Source organism: Myotis lucifugus, unplaced genomic scaffold (genome assembly GCF_000147115.1).
Source record: "Myotis lucifugus unplaced genomic scaffold, Myoluc2.0 scaffold_1416, whole genome shotgun sequence".
Classification (NCBI taxonomy): Eukaryota; Metazoa; Chordata; class Mammalia; order Chiroptera; family Vespertilionidae; genus Myotis; species Myotis lucifugus.
Window position 1 is genome coordinate 3,424 of NW_005872464.1, and position 18,027 is coordinate 21,450.

The 18,027-nt window shown below is 48.7% G+C and overlaps 1 pseudogene; it reads left to right on the top strand.

Moving 5' to 3' along the window:
* The first annotated feature begins 2,918 nt into the window (after window positions 1-2,918).
* Window positions 2,919-7,122, top strand: LOC102428463 (annotated as a pseudogene).
* Window positions 7,123-18,027: the final 10,905 nt, after the last annotated feature.

The window sequence follows — 18,027 nt, forward strand, 5'->3', positions numbered from 1 at the left end:
AAGCTCCTTTTGAGGACTTAGAAGTAGATTTTACAGAAATAGGGCCTAGCAGAGGGAATAAATACCTGCTAGTCTTTGTTTGCACCTTTTCAGGCTGGGTCGAGGCATATCCCACTCGCACAGAAAAGGTGAGAGAAGTCACTAAGGCATTGCTGAAGGATATAATTCCACGGTATGGAATGCCTCTGACCATAGGGTCCGATAATGGCCCAGTCTTTGTAGCAGAAATAGTACAACAAGTAGCCAAGGCTTTAGGAATTAAATGGAATCTACATACAGCTTACAGGCCTCAGAGTTCAGGGAAAGTTTAGCGCATGAACTGGACTCTAAAGCAGCCTATGGCTAAGCTATGCCAAGAGACAACCTTACCCTGGACAGATATCTTGTCTCTTGTAGTCCTGCGGGTACGCTGTGCCCCAAGGGCCAGGGTAGGTTTCTCTCCCTTTGAAATTCTATACGGTAGACTCCCTCCCTTAATTTGGCCAAAGGGAGATTTGAGGGAAATAGGGGACTTAGAAATCCAGAAACAACTACAAGGACTTGGAAAAACTGTCTTTGAGGTCCACAGGTAAGTTATTGGCCAACTACCCATCTCCCTAGGAACAGCCGTACATCCTTATAAACCTGGAGACCAGGTTTGGGTAAAGGATTGGGAAAAGGATTCCCTCAAGCCTACCTGGAAGGGAGCCTATCCAGTCATATAAACCACCCCCACAGCTCTTAAGGTTGTAGGACTTAACACCTGGATCCACCACTCCCGGGTGAAGGCAGCCCAACCAGCCGAGTGACATCCAGTCTGAGTGGAAGGTGACCTCTGACCAGAAACACCCCCTGCGGATCACCCTCAAGAAGACAGCAGACTTGGCTGAGCAACCTGCTCCAAGGAATTCAGATAACACCCTGCTGAATTCTCCCTAACACTAATCTATCTTTCTTATCTCCTCTTAATGTAACACGCTCTAGTATTTCTGGATAATCACTAGTTTTATCTAATAATTCTCAGTATGTCTTTCTATGAGTGCCAGAGGAATCTGAGACTAGTACCAGGAGGAGAACTCATCTGCTCTTGCTGGGATGCAAAAGCACCATAAAATTACTGCTAACCACACAGCAAAGAAACAAAGGCCTTATCATAAACTGTTGGATTACACCTTGTCATGCCATCCTGCTAGGGTCCAACCCCAGCAGGTCCAGGGGTCCCCAAAGGTGTGGACGGAGTCGGCAAAGAAGGAATGACATGGGGTCAGCGTTCAGTGATCATCATAGTTGGGTTCCTCAGCCAGGTTCTGTCGCAAGGTTCTAGCCAGGTTCTCTTGCCACGTTCTGTCTAGATTCTCCAGCCAGATTCTATAGCCAGGTTCTGTGTCTAGGTTCTTCAGCCAAGTTCTGTAGCCAGGTTTTGTCCAGAATCTTTTGCCATGTTCTCTTGCTAGGTTCTGTCTCTAGGTTCTTCAGCCAGGTTCTCTCGCTAGGTTCTGTTTCTAGGTTCTGTCTTGGATCTCCAGCCTAGTCCTGTCTCTAGGTTCTGTCTAGGACCTCCAGCCAAGTCCTGTCTCTAGGTTCTGTCTCCTGTTGTCTTGTTACATCTGTATTTATACCAGTTGATTTTAATCCTATCAATTTCTATTCCAAAAGTTAGGGTGTTTCTTATCTCCATTCCAGGGAGTAAAGATTATGTAGTTCAAGCATGATCGTTTGTAGTTAAAGTGATTAACTACTCGCCTGGCACTTAGTTAAGGGGTTTTATCCCCTCCCTAACTTCAGGGGAAAATCCCTACCTGGGAAAACAACCTTTCTCGGAGAGGTGACCTTGGTTAAAACACATAGCGCCAAGAAGGTGAGCAAACATATTAAGAACAGTATGCCATATACGCCAGGTTCCTTGAAACATATGCTGTGCAGATGTTTCTTCTCTGCAGCGACTGTGTCAAGCAGCAAGGATGGACCGGCTCCCGGCACCATCCTTTGATCCTTGCTTAGAAACTTGCTACCCAAATATGCTAGACCAGGTAGTCCACGAGAAAACCCAATCAAGCCAGATTTTTGTTAGCTGTACTTATCAGCCTGGGGCATGTTTCGACTCCACTACCAAATGCACGTGGCAGGGGGAGGGGGATTGTATTAGATAGCACTGGTCATGGCCAATGTGCAGCTAACTAATGTTGCTCCTATTGGTTTCAGCAGTACGCAGGGCCAACATCCAACAGGTCACCTCCCAGATGAACTGTGCAACTCTACCCCCAAGGCTGAAAACACCACCTACCCCTGGTGGCCCCCTGCAGGAATATTCTATGCATGTGGGACCACTGCTTACTTCTGCCTGCCTGAAACCAGAAGAACTCTCTACAAACCCCTCTGAGAGGAAGAAGCAGGATGCTAATCCCTTGGTCATCGTCCTTTTCCACCAGGAAGTAGCTAAGAGCGTTCGTCACCCCTGTTCATCGTAACATCCCGTGGTCTTTGCTCCACAGGCTAAAAGAAGCTTGTGGAACAAGGAGGGTGGGGGAGAGATGAGGAGCAAACTGGTCTTGAAAGGTGTGTCTGGCCATAAAAACTGAACAATGTACAGCCCTTGGGGTGGTGGGGGAAGGTCGTTATCACTGGGCCCAGGACAGATCATCGAATATGGCCTGGGGATCCCCAACACCTGGGGGTCTTGCTCTAAGCTCTCAAAAGGGGGCAGAACCATATCTGCAAGACAAAGACAACAGAAGGTTATAAAAAGTGAAGCCCTCTGCGTGTTACTCACTCTGATTTGGAAATTATTCCCGGAGTCAACTATGGTTAATAAAGGGGTCTCTCCCTTTCTCTAGGAAGTGTGCTTGGTATTTCTTTGGTCACCTGCAACACTGTGTCCCACCACCTGGGTACCCCATTATAGGCGTTGCCACCATCCTCTCTCACCATCTTGATGGGTCCTTCCTGTCCCCACAGCGCATTTCCTGCAGCAGATTAAGTTCGAGTGTCATTTCTCCAAGGGGATGGAGCAGGTGCAGTTCCTGGAGAGCTACATCTACAACGGGCAGGAGGACTTCCGCTTCGACAGCGCCGTGGGGGGAGTACCGCGCGCTGACCGAGCTGCGGCGGCCTGACGAGAAGGGCTGGAACATCCAGAAGGACATCCTGGAGCGGAAGCGGAGCGCAGTGGACACGTTCTGCAGATACAACTATCGGGTGTTTGAGGGATTCTTGGTGCCTCGGAAAAGTGAGCACAGAGGTGGGGTAGGGGGGATTGGTCCCATGTGCGGCGGGGAGGGGGAGAGGGCATACACAGGGTTATGAGGAGCACCCGTGAAGGGCCTGAAGGCAGCTTTGGGGACCCTGTGGTCCTGTCCTGAGTGGGAGAGTTTCTGGGGGTGCCCAATCATGTCCAGTTGGTGAGGGTTTGGGGTGCAGTGGGGAGGGAGTGGGGGAGGTGGGAGGAGGGAGTCAGTCTGTCTTGGCCAAACCCCCCGTGACCCTGAGCCCTGGAATAGGGGTGCTGGGTGCACAAGCCTGTCCCTGGGCGGAGGGTCAGGCTGGGTGTGAGGGGCGGGGCCTCCGAGGCTCCTCTGGCCTCTCTGAGCTCCTTTCAGGTCTCAGTGTCTTGTTCCCCCCTCAGTGCCCTGTGTTTACAGAGGGGGTGACGGTGAGCCAGGATCTAAATTGTAATTGTGTTACTTAACACACTGATGTCACATCTACACAGGCTGACAGCATTTAAGTCATTACATGTTAACTGTTTAGAGTTCTGACAATTTGCGTTCTGTTTTGTTATATCTTTTTTAATATTGTCAATTTCTCAGGTGAAAAATTGTTTTTTTCTTTAAATTTATCCTTCTTTGATTTCAAAGGTTCTTGAACATTTTTCAAGTATGTGTTGGCTAATGGCTATTCCTGCTCTAGGAATGGCCTATTGTCCATCATCCCTGGGGTCCAGGCCTTTTTCTCAGTGATTTTCCAGGTTCTCCAGGCAGCAAGAGGGACACTATGCTAACATTAATGCAGCATTTTCTCCAGCTCCTGGCTTGTGTTTTGATTCTGTTTTATTACTTTCCATGTTAAGAATTTAAAAATCTTTAAGGTAATGAAATGCACTCAGAAGTTGCTAGCAATGATTTACCATCAATATTAAATCTACCCTTTTGAGGTGCAGTAAATATGTTTCCCCCAAGTTTCTTCTCTCCCTCCTCCTCCTCCTCCTCCTCCTTTTCCTTCACTTTTTTCTCCTTCACCTCCTCCTCTTCCTCCAATTTTTCCTCCTCCTCCTCTTAATCCTCCTCCTCATCCTCATCCTCCTCCTCTTCCTCCATATTTTCCTCATCATCATCTTACTGCTCTTCCTCCTCATCCTCTTCTTCAGCTTTTTTCTCCTCCTCCTTTTCCTCCTCCAAATCTGTATTTATTGGGCCTGGTCTCAGGCTGGAAGCACACATGTTAATGAGTCCCAGTCCCTGCCTTGAGCTCAAATGTCAGCTTGAAAAGAGAGACAATTATAAAATGACAGGAATCCCAATAACAGGCTGGCTTCTTTTGAGAAGGAGCGGGTTGCTCAGTGAGTGTCACTGTAAGTGTTATAATGATGCTGCCCTGCTCCTCCCTCTCCCTCAGGACTCAGTCCCCGGAGCTAGGGAATCCCCCGTCATTCCTGCTTCCAGGGGGACCACCTCTGTGTTCTCAGGTGTGATTGCATTCCCAGGACTTCACACCCTGAGTCCCCATCTCCCCAAGCTGTTCCCCAGCTTCTCCCTCTGCTTTCCTTATATTCTCTCTCCATATGTGATAAACAGCTGACATACAGTGACGGCTGTGTTCCAGCCACTGTTTTACATATTTTAGGCCCATTGGTCCTCATATGTCCTTAAGCGGTGAGTTAGTATTATCACCCCCTTTGCAGGTGAGGAGCTGAGCAAAGAGGATCTCCCAGGTGTAAACCAGTAAGATAACACTTGAACTCACACACTCTGTGCATTCAAATATTTGTAAACACTTCATTCAACAGTGAATAACTGTTACAAGATATGAAAAATTCCCCAAATGTCCTCAAAGTCTCTCAAATCCAGCAGCCTGGGCTGTAGGCAGAGATTCAAGGCCCATGGCACTACCACCTGCGGGGCCACAGGCTGGGTTTAAGAGGGGCCTGCCTGGGCCTAAAGCCTGGAGCTGGAAACGAGGCCGAAAGGGAGCAACCAAGGGGCCTGCCTGTCCTGCTCACGTCTCCCTCCGCCTTCTCTGTCCCAGCTGAGCCCACAGTGACCGTGTATCCTGCAAAGACCCAGCGCCTGCAGCACCACAGCCTCCTGGTCTGCTCCGTGAACGGCTTCTATCCGGGCCCCATTGAGGTCCGCTGGCTGCGCAACGGCCAGGAAGAGGAGGCCGGGGTGATGTCCACGGGCCTGATCCGGAACGGGGACTGGACCTTCCAGACCCTGGTGATGCTGGAGACAGTTCCCCGGAGCGGGGAGGTCTACACCTGCCAAGTGCGGCACCCCAGCAGCACCAGCCCTGTCACCGTGGAATGGAGTGAGATGCCTTCTGTCCACACATGCTTTCCCCTCCCCCCCCCCCCCGGGTCCTTTGTTTGTCCCTGAGGGTCAGGGTCACCTCTCCACACACCCCGTTTTGCTTTGCTGGTGTCTCTGTTCAGAATAGGCCGCAGGGTAGCCCTGTGATCGCTTCTGTGAATACCCATAGCCTGGGAGGCCGCCATGCCTGCCCTGCTTTGAATTCCCCACACTCTCCCCGTCATGGTGCCCCTTGGCCCTGGGCACCATCCCCTGTGGGCTGAGCGGGTGCTTCTGCCTGCGCTGAGCTGCCTACTGTGATCTTGAAAGAGGCGCGTCCTCCACAGCGTGGGGACCTTCCTGCCGCGGGGGAGCCCCATTTGCTCTGCTGTCTGCGGCTCTGTCACCGGGGCCAAGTCCTGGAGGTCACCAGGCATGGGCTCTGCAACCCTCAGAGGCCGAAGCAGTGGCCTTGGGTCGGGTGTGCGGGAACCTGAGGCCAGTGCCTGGGCCTTGTACCTGCTCAGTGTGACCTCAGTCTCTTTCCAAGAAATGGCTATTGTTCTGCTTCTTCAAGGGCTGCCTCGCCCTCGCCAACCGCCCCACCTCCAGACTTCCCGCAAGCTCTCAATCCCAGGGTCTCCATTAGAGAAGTTGCTTTGGGCTAAAACCCACTGAAACCAGCTTCTTCTCTCAGGGGCCCAGTCTGGATCCACACAGAGCAAGGTGCTGAGTGGAGCCGGGGGCTTTGTGCTGGGGCTGCTCTTCCTCGGGGCGGGGCTGCTCATCTACTTCAGGGCTCAGAAAGGTAAGGAGCCTGCTGGCAGCCGAGGCCAGAGACGGTGAGGAGAACTGGGGCTTTGCTGGGTGAGCTCTTAGAAGCCTCTCTTTCCCTGTCGGTCTCACATGTCCTAGAAATGCAGAAATAACCAGCTCCCCGTTACTTAGGTTTGAGGCATGAGGATTCATGGCTGTGGGGTTAGAGAGGGATTAACACGCACGGGTTTTGGGTGCAGATCCTGGGGTACATGGAAGAGCAGCCCCTGCGGTCACTAATGACACTGGGCTGTGACGGCTTTGGGGCCACTGCTCTCAGCTTCTGCTCTTGTCCCTGCTCTGGTGTCAGCGGGTGGGGGTGCTGCTAGAGAATCTCAGGTGGCCTGGGCGGGGACTCTGTGTTTGGGGTCACACTTACCTTCATATCTTTAAGTGGCATCTTCCTTCTCTTCCCAGGACACTCTGGACTTCAGCCCACAGGTAACGCTCTCACATCCTCTCTTAGGGACACATTTGGTTTCCCTAGAACAGAAGGTGCAGGGGACAAGCCAGGGGACAGGTAGCGGGGAGCCTGGGTGTGGCTCTGGCCGCTTACACTGCAGGGTCTCCTCCCGCCTGGTGAGAGGCAGCTCTAAAGCAGCTTTGGTTCCTGGGACCTCAGGACATTTCTTCTCACTTGGGAGCCACAGAAGGAGGCCTGGGAGGGCAGCGCCCCTGCTGGCTCGGCCTGGGAACAGCACTGTCCTCTGTCTGCAGGACTCCTGAGCTGAGGTGGCCATGGCGACACTGGCAGGAGAGAACCTTCTGTCAGGCCCCTTGGCAGCCTGAAGAGGTTTCCTGCTGGGCTCTCACTCCACAAAGAGAGCCGCCTCGGGCTCTGGCCCAAGCTGTTAAAACAGCTCCTTCTCCTTACATCGCAGCCTCTTCCAGGAAGCCTTCCTTGGTGAGCCACAGCCCCTGTACTAGATCGCACGGGAGCAAGGGGAGTGTCTTTTACGCTGTGTTTTTACTGGTCACTGGATGCAAGCTGCCCCAGTCAATGGGGCGACCTTGAGAGAGGAGGTTCCCTTCAGCCAAGAGCCTCAGCCTGGAGGGTCTCATGTCTGATTCCAGCAAAGGCACATGCCAGGGGTAGGGGCTCACCTGGGTGCTGTCAGTGGGAAAAATATCCTTGGGTGAGAATTAACTAATAAACAAACAAACGCACAAACAAGGTCATACATGGTATTTTCTAACTTCAGAAGCCAAAATGCTCTTGGCGCACCTTACACTGGGTAGAATTCACTTAGTGAATTTTTCCATTGATTTTTAGGGAGAGTGGAAAAGAGAGGGAAAGACAGAGAGAGAAACATCAATGTGAGAGAAACACATCAATTGGTTGCCTCCTACATGAGCCCTGACCTGGGCCCGAGCAGGGGAAGAGTTTGCAACCAAGGTGCATGCCCTAGACTGGAATGGGACCCAGGACCCTTGGGTGTGCCGGCTGGTGCTGGATCTGCTCCACCACACTGGGTAGGGCTTTTAAGTGGTGTGTGTGTGTGTGTGTGTGTGTGTGTGTGTGTGTTTCTTTTTTAATATTACAATTTTAAATGGACCACACTACTTTTTTCTGATAACCCCCCACCCCCACCCCACCACCACCACCACCACCACCTCTGGGGGAAAAACACACAAAACAAAACCAAAAAAATATCCCACCTTTTCTCCCCCAGGGGGCTCGCCAGGGGGCAGTGCACTATGGGACAGTGAGTTAGAATAGGAGAAGTTATTAGCATTTTGTTGTTATGATAAACTTTGCATTTAAACTTGGTAAAAAGCCAATTACCTGCCAAGAGGGAATAAGGAAGAAATTTCCCAAAATGTGCAAATTCCTCTAGTGAAGTTTCAGAACCAAAAGACTAATTGACATGAAAAGCTGGAGAGAAGTGGTTGAAAAATTCATTCACAAACTTTTATTCCACTGTTAACGTAAAAAACCATTGAAACCTGTAAAGAATTTTTGTGAGTTTATTTTAGCCAAACTGTCAACATATGCCGGGAAGCAGAACCTTAATGAATTGAGATAGTGCTCCGGAGAATGGTGGGGTTACATCTGTATTTATACATTGCAATCAAAGGAGGAACATAGGTGGGTTAAATGAAATTCATTGGTGACAGATTTAAGGAGGTGGGATTAAGCAAAGCGGAGGAAACCTCTGGGATAGGATAAAAAGTAAAATGATGGACACATACTTAGGTGGGTACAGGAACGATTAACATGATAAATGAAAGAATCTGAGGCATCTGTCCTGGGCCCAGCACACCTGGCTGCACCCAGGGGCTCCATAATAAGGGAAGTCACAAGTTACCCAGACATCCCAAGGATATGTTATCTTAGATGCAAAAAGACAGATAGGCTCAGTTACCTTAAAGGTTGACCTTATCAGTGAAGATATCTGCTTAGAACGTAACTGCCCACCATAACTGCTTTTACTTAATGTTTAATTTCAGACCATCCTTTGTGGTGACTTTAGGTCTCTGAGTTTACAAAACTGCTATGCAGGCCTCTCCTGAGCTTGTCAGGTCAGCATGTGGCCCCTTTCGTCCACACCACTTACATGAACTTAATACACGTGTTCTTCACCATTAGGCCTAGATTGTGAGTGAAAATTCCATAAGACGTTACACAAAGCCAGCCAGCATCTCAAGGGATTCCCTGGGAACTTTACAACACAGGCAGGTCAGGCAAGTTGCCAAAAAGTCACAAAAGCAAAGGACCTAAGAAGAGTGACACACATGGGTTTTCTTTGTGTTTTCCTGCTGTTTGATAAACGTGAAGGAACGGGTGGCAAGCAGTTCCTTCTGCTCATCGTCACTGCACATTAGCCTTAGGTTGCCTAAAGCACTAAGGACCATGGATAAAATGGGGCAGCAAAAATGATGAGAGCCAACAGCAGGGAACTTGGCAGATACTGGGACGTGACCCGCTCTGCCCTTCTCCTGGGTCGGCCGGGTCCCAGCTCAGGGACCCCCTGCAGCTGCGGTCACAGGTGCGCACACCGAGACTGCGTGTCACAGGCACACCCGGTGCAGCATGGACTGTCCTGGGACCCCGTTCCTGCCCAGCCCTGGGCGGCTCCCACTTAAACACCCACAGCCACACCTGTGCCTGCGACCAGAGACCCTTTCGCTCCCGCCAGGACTGGCCACTCTGCAGGCAGTTCTCTCTGCTTAGACATGGAAGCACTTTTTTAAATGATTGGTTGGAGGAGAGAGAGGAAGGAGGAGAGAGAGAGAAACGTCGATTTGTTGTCCACTCACTTCTGCTCCCATTGGCTGCTTCCTGTATGTGCCCTGACTGGCTGTCGCCCCTGCAACCATGGCGTATCGGGACGACACTCTAATCAAGGGAGTTACCCGGCAGCGTAGACATGGAAGCAATTTTAGCTTTGACTCCACTGAAGCCACATGTCCCCAAAGCACCACTAGGCCAGACACTCATCACTTGTATAAAATTCCGCATCCCATGTTGGCCACCGAGAGATGGAAACAGAACTCCCTATAAGTTAACTGTCTCTACACCCCTGATATTACACATGAACACCACTTGGCAATTCTGAAATTCGCGTAGACCAGCGGTTCTCAACTTGTGGGTCACAACTCCTTTGGGGGTCGAACGACCCTTTCACAGGGGTCGCCTAAGACCATCGGAAAACACATATATAATTATATATTGTTTTTGGGATTAATCACTATGCTTTAATTATGTTCAATTTGTAACAATGAAAATACATCCTGCATATCAGATATTTACATTGCAATTCATAACAGTAGCAACATTACAGTTATGAAGTAGCAATGAAAATAATTTTATGGTTGGGGGTCACCACAACATGAGGAACTGTATTAAAGGGTCACGGCATTAGGAAGGAAGAGAACCACTGACATAGAAGTATGTAAACCTGTCATAAATCTGAACAAGCAACTACCCGTGGGAAGGCATGGGTGGCAAATGGTCCTCCGTGTGGATTTAGATGAGGCGCAAACGTGGGAAGGCGGCCCCTTTCCTCCTCCTCCTGTGCTCAGCTCTGTCCCGTGGGTGTGGAGGCCACAATGCCGAGCCTCTCTCACCATCGCATGGCTGGTGCTGATGGCAGGGCTCTGACTCAATGGCTCAGGTTCAGTGACAGCTCCTGCTGAGCGTGCTTGCGAGAGGGAGAGCGCAGGTGAGGGTACACAGAGCGCCAGTCACATCTTCACTGCGTTACACTGTCCTGTCACATGCTGCCTTCCGTCAAGGGCTCATAACAAGATGTAGACATTCCTAGGTGTTTCGATGACTCCTAGAACACAGGTGTGTGGCTCTTCAACAATCGTGTATGGTTTGTTGGGACTCAGATAGACTCGGGAAATGTTAACTGGGAGCATGAGTTCCCCTTGAGGGAATACTGTGCTTCCCTTGAGAGATGAGAGCAAGTTCAGGATCCACCTCTGTTTCCTGTTTCATTTGGTCCCCAGGAATCTCAGAGCTAAAGGTGAGATACATGCAGAAACTCTATTGTCTTCGCTTCTATTTATTACTAATATTTCCTCCCTGATTCTGTCCGTGTACTTTTGTTAACGGTAGTTCAGTCATCAGGTAATGCATGTCCATTGCAATAACTACGAGTGTGCGAGCAGGATATACGTCTGCCCTGCAGCTGCTGACCTGCCCTTTCAGAGGTGAGCATGGCTGATGGTTGGAGAGTAACCTATGACATTCACACTCCTCCAGCCCCTTCCCGCAGCCAGAAGTGGTTTCCAAAGTAATTTCACTCTTCAGCTTGCCTCTCAAATACGAAATAAAATATATTTAATTCACAACACTGATGCCACTTTCCATGTTACCCCTTCCTTCCCCTGTAGTGCATATAGATTCATTTCCCAATATACTCAAGGGCTCTCTGAGCTCTGTCCCCACCACCTCGTTATTACCTCCCTCGGCTAAATGCTCCTGGCGGCCTCTGCAGTTCCAGGCACAGTGTCTCTGTGTCTCTCATTTTCTGTTGCCAAGTCCGGAAACCTGACTTTCTAAAACTCCTCAGAAGCCAGACCAGGGGGCACATGGGAGGAGAAAGAAGACAACACTTTCTTTGAAAGACAATCAGATGCCCCAGGCCCACGGGGACCCCCCTGTAAGGAAGCTGGACAGTGTGGTGCTGGGTGTCGGTTTCGGGGTCAGGCCCTGCCCGTGCTCTGTGACCTCCAGCTCCAGGCAGTTAGACAGGCCTCAGGCTTCCACACGCCACTGGCACGTTGATGGTCTGTTCTCTTATTGACATGAAGGAAGGAAACTAACCTTACCCAGCTGTCAGCTGAAACTCTTAAAGTATCACTTGCAAATGAGGGGAAAGTCTATTGCTAGAAGTCAGATTATTTGAGGAGGTGGATTGAACCAGGAAGAGAAAGTTATGTTATTTCTCGAAAAGAGTTTAAAACAGTCAATGAGTTTTAACTTCACTGTTTGTATTGAAATGGTCCGTCACAACCACTCATATTTTGATAATTTTTTACACTTTTGTAACTCAACATGATCACTTTATTCTCCAAAAAGCACCCTATAAATTATAACAGGGGTGAAGCTTGTAAGATGCATATTTACTCATCACTTGTTGAGAGGAAAGACCATTGAGCCAAAGTGAAAGACTGAAATAATGAAGGCAATGTCTCTGCATAAACTTCCGACTTAACAATTGGCAGTGACCATCTTTAACGAACAGAGCGAGTAGCTAGAAGCCCCCTTGGCAGCCGATCCAAGTAAGCACTCCTATGACTAGCCCACGGGAGAGCACAGCCAGAGCGAGTTCCTGGAGGCCTTGAGTCAGGGCTCTAAAACTATAGGCAGAGAGACGATGGGCAGGAAGAACGATATTGCAATGAATCAGCAACAGCTGAGGGGATGCTGACAGTGAAAAGAACTCAGTGTTCACTCTATTCAGGGAGAAACTGAACACACTGCTGTGCACTTCCTCTTGGCGGGACCAGTGGCCTGGAGGACTGACTTGTCACACGTCTGTGTTTTCAAAGCTTAGAAATGGGAAAGGCCATGAGGTGTGCACTCCTGGAGCAGCCTCACATTTCTGTGTCCTCATGTGCTCTCCCACTGTGGCTGTTACAAAGCATTTCCCCTGATTAATGATGTAGCCATTAGTAACTTTAGATCGTTTTTTAAAAAGGGTCTCTTATCCTTATTTTATCTTATTATTATTTTGTTTAATCCTTATCAGAGGATATTTTTCTATTGACTTTTAGAGAGAATGGAAGAGAGAGGGAAAGACAGAGAGAAATATCGATGTGAGAGAAACACATTGATGGGTTGCCTCCTACACAAGCCATGACCTGGGCCCAGACCTGGGAGGACCCTGCAACCCAGGTACTTGCCCTTGACCAGGATCAAACCCATTGAACCTGGGACCCTTGGAACCTGGGACCCTTGGGTCCACAGGCCAACACTCTGACCACTGAGACAAACCGGCGAGGACAGAGATCATTTCTTTGCTCTTATTTTAACTACTGACCAGATCCCCTCGAAAGCTTTTTCTTTAAGGTCGGGTCCCAAATTCGGGACTAGAGACTGACAGGGTATCTTAGGCCTCCAGGTCATCCTCAGCTGTTCATATGGCCGTGTAACAGCACCACATTTTAATCCTTCTTTTGCTTGTGTAAGCTTTGCAGTCAAATAGTGATCGTGCAGTGATTAGTGAATGGTCTCCACATGGCACTGCAGGGTGGTGCATTGCTCCCGGCACCTGGAGGAAGAAAGGCCAGGCTGTCAGGGGAGCACATTTGCCCCCAGGACAGGCAGTATTAGTTTACTCTTTCTGAGTAGGAACTTACTTCTCTATAAGGATGAACTATACAAAAATCACTGGCAAATATTTTATTATTTATCCTATATAATAAAAGGGTAAAATGTAAATCTACCAAATGGCAGCACGACCAGTTGCTATGATGCACACTGACCACCAGGGGGCAGACACTCCGTGCAGGGAGCTGGCCAAAGTGGTCAGTCGGATATTCCCCGAGGGCTCCCGGACTGCATGAGGGTGCCGGTTGGGCTGAGGAACGACCCCCTTGCTGAGTGCACAAATTTCATGCATCGGGCCTCTGGTTTTGAATAAAAGAAACAACATTCCAGGCACAGGGGTGCAGACCTGGAATGACTGGGCAGTGGCTAGTGGAACACAAAGTAGAATTTTGAAAAATAACCTGGCCAGTATTTGTATTGGATTCTTCTCCACGACACAGTTACCACAGGCCTGGGTCAGAGAGAAGGAAGGGAAACCCCTGCTGACAGACCAGTGGGCGGGCCTGTGAGCTCCCTCTGCTGCTCTCCCTGGGCCACTCCCTGCACACACTCCGGTTCTAAAGCTCACGCTGGGCTGAGGGTCAGGAAGCGCAGATCAGTGAGGTCAGAGAATGGACTTCAGAAGCCGAGGAAGCCCTGCCAACCGGCTCCGTGGAAAGACGGGTCCATCCAACGTCACTGCGGGAGGACATCGCTGCATCTCACCGGGCAGGGCTGCTGGCCGTGCCGAGCGCTAGCGTGGCCTGTCCGTGGCACAGCCTCCCCTCACGGATACGTGTCTTCCGTGATAAGACGACCTTGGCCCTGTCTACCCATTTCCCCCTTAACTATAGGGACCAATAACCTGCTTCTCACTTTCAGTTCCAAATTAGCAGTGGGAGCTTTCTGGAAACGACGAGAATGTTCTGAGACGACTTGGACAAGAGACAGACACTCCATGCTGCCTGTGGCTTGCTGATCACCAAACGCCTGTTTCCCAGGTGTATTGCAACCTTTCAGGCTCAGCACACGTGAGTCCATGGTGTGACACGGGCCGAACTCAAGACCGTGTGTGATGCTGCCGATGGCAAGCTGCTGTTGTTCCACAAAAATCTATGCTCTGGCCCAACCTGCGTGGCTCAGTGGTTGAGCATCGACCTATGAATAAGGAGGTCACGGTTCAGTTCCCGCTCAGGGCACATGCCCGGGTGGGAGGGCATGCAGGAGGCAGCCGATCCATGATTCTCTCTCATCATTGATGTTTCCCTTCCTCTCTGAAACCAATAAAAAAAAAGATTTTTTTAAATCTGTGCTTCTGATTTTACTGATTTCGTCCCAAGATGTTGTGATTCATTTTCCTTAAACACAAAGCTGTGCCCCCAAGGGTGAACCAGAGACTGTACAACTCCTGAACTGACAACCACTTTCTCCTAGAAACCAAGTCAATGGCCTTTTCCTCAGGATGGACCTCAAGTTTCCTGCAGAGCAGAGCAGGGCTGCCTCCCCTCCTGCTCAGTGGGAGGTCCGGCCTGGGGACCACCTGCAGGACTGACCCTGTGGGGGCAGCTGCTACGTTGCTTTACCTGAAATCTCCTTCTATTGAATCAGCTCTGAGGAAAAATGTGAGATAGAGGATATTAAAAGGAGCAGGTTTTGCCACACATAACTGGATAACATACAGAATTAAGTCACAGTTGTTGATACATTCTTTTTTAAATTGATTTTAGAGAGAGGAAGGGACAGGGAGAGAGAGAGGGAGAAATTCTGATATGAGTGAGAAACATTATCTGTCGCCTCTTGTACACATCGGACCAGGGACTGAACCTGAAACCTCGGCATGTGCCCTGACAGGGAATCAAACCAGCCACCTTTCAGTGCACAGTACGATGCTCAACCATTAACCCATACCAGCCAGGGTGGTCCATTCCTTTAAAAAATAAATTGGTATAATTTTTAAATTTTATGTCAAATTTGTTTAAACATTTTGATATGTTCTCTTTGACTATATCTCAGTGTGTTCTTCATATAGAATTGCTTTGTTTGCCGTTCTTTTTCATCCAAATCTAATGTGGACCTTAGCTTGGCTTCCCCAGACTGTCACACATCACGATTAGTGAGTTTTGAGTAAGTTATGATTGTCTGTTTGCTAAATTAAACATGATATTCTCCTAGTTGCCTCCGTACAGCTGCCCACAGTACTGAATTCCCAGTGGGGTCAGGGGACAGAGTTTGTTCTCAAATCCAGGAACAGGAGTGATTTCTTCCCAACCTCGCCAAGGAATTCTGACTTTTCCACATTAACAGAAACATATTTTCCCAAAGTAAGTGAGACACACTTTCTGTTCTGATTTCAGGGGGTCTAACTTGCACTTAACATGCTGAAAAGCCTGAAATCCTGATGAGAACAGTAGGTTGGGTTTAGGAATTGGGGGCACTGCTGTCTCTAAGAAGGGGAAGGTGGGTGGGGGAGCTCTGGGTGTGGTTACGTAAGAGAAATACAAAGCTTGTCATTTCCAGAGAAGGGGACAATGGTGAGGCGGGCATCTTGTCCAGGAACCGGAATTGCTCCGCTGCAGCCGCCTCAGTTTATGGGAAATGCGGTCACTCACTGAGAGGAGTAGCTGTGGGCGGCACATCTGTGAGTGAGGGAGGGGAGTGCTTTCCCTGGAGGAACAGTCCCTTCAGAAGGTGAATGCGAGGTGGTCGGTGCAGTGGCTGAGCGTGTGGGTCTGAACACTTTGCTGGGCTCAACCTGGAGGGCACCTTTACTGCCTGTGTCCTTGCAAAGGTCCTTCAACCGCCATCACTCTATTCTCTCCAACTGTAGGGATGAAGGGCACTTAGCTCACCAGATGATGTGAGAATTAAACTAAAATCTGTTTCAAAGAAAGCCCCTGAATATCCTGGGTACAGAGTAAAATGTTCAGAATTACTCAATAGACTTTACTCACTTTTATATGGAGGTATAATTGACATACGGCATTATATTAGTTTCAGGTGTACAATGTAAAGATTGTATGTTTGTATATATTGGAAATGACACCACAGTAAGTCTAGGTAACATCTACACCACACATAGTTACTAAACTTTTCTAGTGATGGGAACATTTAAGACAGTGGTTCCCAATGTGGGGCACATGCCCCACAGGCGGCAATTTGATTTTTCACGGGGACAATTCAAGAATGAGTTATTAACAGTGAATGTTTTGCATTTCTTATGGTTCTAGGGGCCTCCTATACAGTATATAAATATATATTGTGACATATTTATGCATTTCAGTTCTCTACTAGAATTATGTTTTGAAACTTTATTTGCTATTTTTTATATCACTTCATATTACTTTTTAAAAACAATTTCTTAGTCATTCCTACCTCAGTACTTCAACTGTCCTTTCGTTCTTTTATTTTTTCTTTTTCATGGAGACCGTGTTCTTGGAAGCTTGTTTAGACCAAATTAACGGCCTTTTAGGCTTCCTTCCGTGAATAGGAGCTCACTTTTTGAATAATAGGAATCCTATGTCACAGGGGGCATCAGGATTTAGAGAAGCTTAGGTAGGGCATGGCCAAAAAAGGGTTGGGAACCACTGCTTTAAGATCTACCCTCATAGCTGTGCATAACATCCTGATGACTTGTCTATTTCTTAGCTGGAAGTTTGTGACTTTTGACCATCTTCCTCCATTTCACCCCCTCAATTGCAGTCATTTCGCTGCAGCATGGTCAGTATCCTGTCACTAGACATATATATGCAGGCAAGAGGAGGACTGCTCAGAACTGGGGCATGAGAGTTAACGCGGGACTTCAATGGACAGCTGTCCTTTCAAGTCCACTGAGGATCTGAGAGGTACATGTATGTTAGTATAACGTGTGCTGATGATCTAACGTAGAACTAGATGCTCTAAGTCACTTGATGACATCAAAGGATGTACTTCCTAGTTTCCCATCAAGCTCCATTTCCTGAGCACTCTGTAATAATTTCATTAGCAAAGTCTCCTTCTACCTTTTCATAGAATAAAGCAAGAGCAGTTGACTGAATAAGAGTTCATGCCCCCAAGGAAATGAGAAAATCCTAATGGGGACCAGGAGTAAAGAACTGAATGCTTTTCACATGAAATACTAGCTATTCTAACGCAGAGCTGCTGGGCCACAGGCTGGCTTTGAGTCCTTCTCAGTCTCCCAGTCCCTTGCGCACTTTGGTTTGGACAGTTGGCTGATCACACTGGTGGGTTAAGTGCTGTCCAAAGGCACGTTCCCTCCATCCCACACAGATCGCCTCTTCTGGCCCCTTTCTCCAGTGTGTTCCGGAGGGGCCCTGAGCTCAGTGACAGCACCAGGAGAGAAACCTGAAAAACCTTTCACTCAGGATAATTATTGAATAACTCATTTTCCTTCAGTGAGTGACATCCCCTCCCCTGTAAAGAGTCACCAATTATACTGTCCAATCAACAGCTACCAGCCTGTCATGTCATCAGTTTCTAGGGGAAGCTGCTCCATGGGGTGTCTGCAGAACCACAGCCTTTCCCAGTATTGAAACACCTGAAAGATCACCTGAAAGTGGCTTTAACTGTGAGAGGTTAAGTCGTTTCCCCAAATCTTCAGCACTAAATTAAGGTGCAACAGCGAAATAAGCAAGTCAGAGAAAGACAAGTATCACATGATGTCACTCATATGTGGAATCTGAAGAACAAAATAAACTGATGAACAAAATAGATCCAGAGACATAGAAGCCCAGAATAGACTGTCAAACCTCAGAGGGAAGGCAGGGGAGGGTGGGTGGGTGGGAAGAGCTCAACCGAAGAACTTGTACGTGTGTATGCATAACACAGGGACACAGACAATAAGGTGGTGAGGGCCTGAGGTGGGGGAGGGCTAGCAGAGGTCAATGGGGAAAAAGGGGACATAGGTAATACTTTCAACAATAAATATTTATTTTAAAAAGAACAAAATAGAAGGCCTCCTAACCT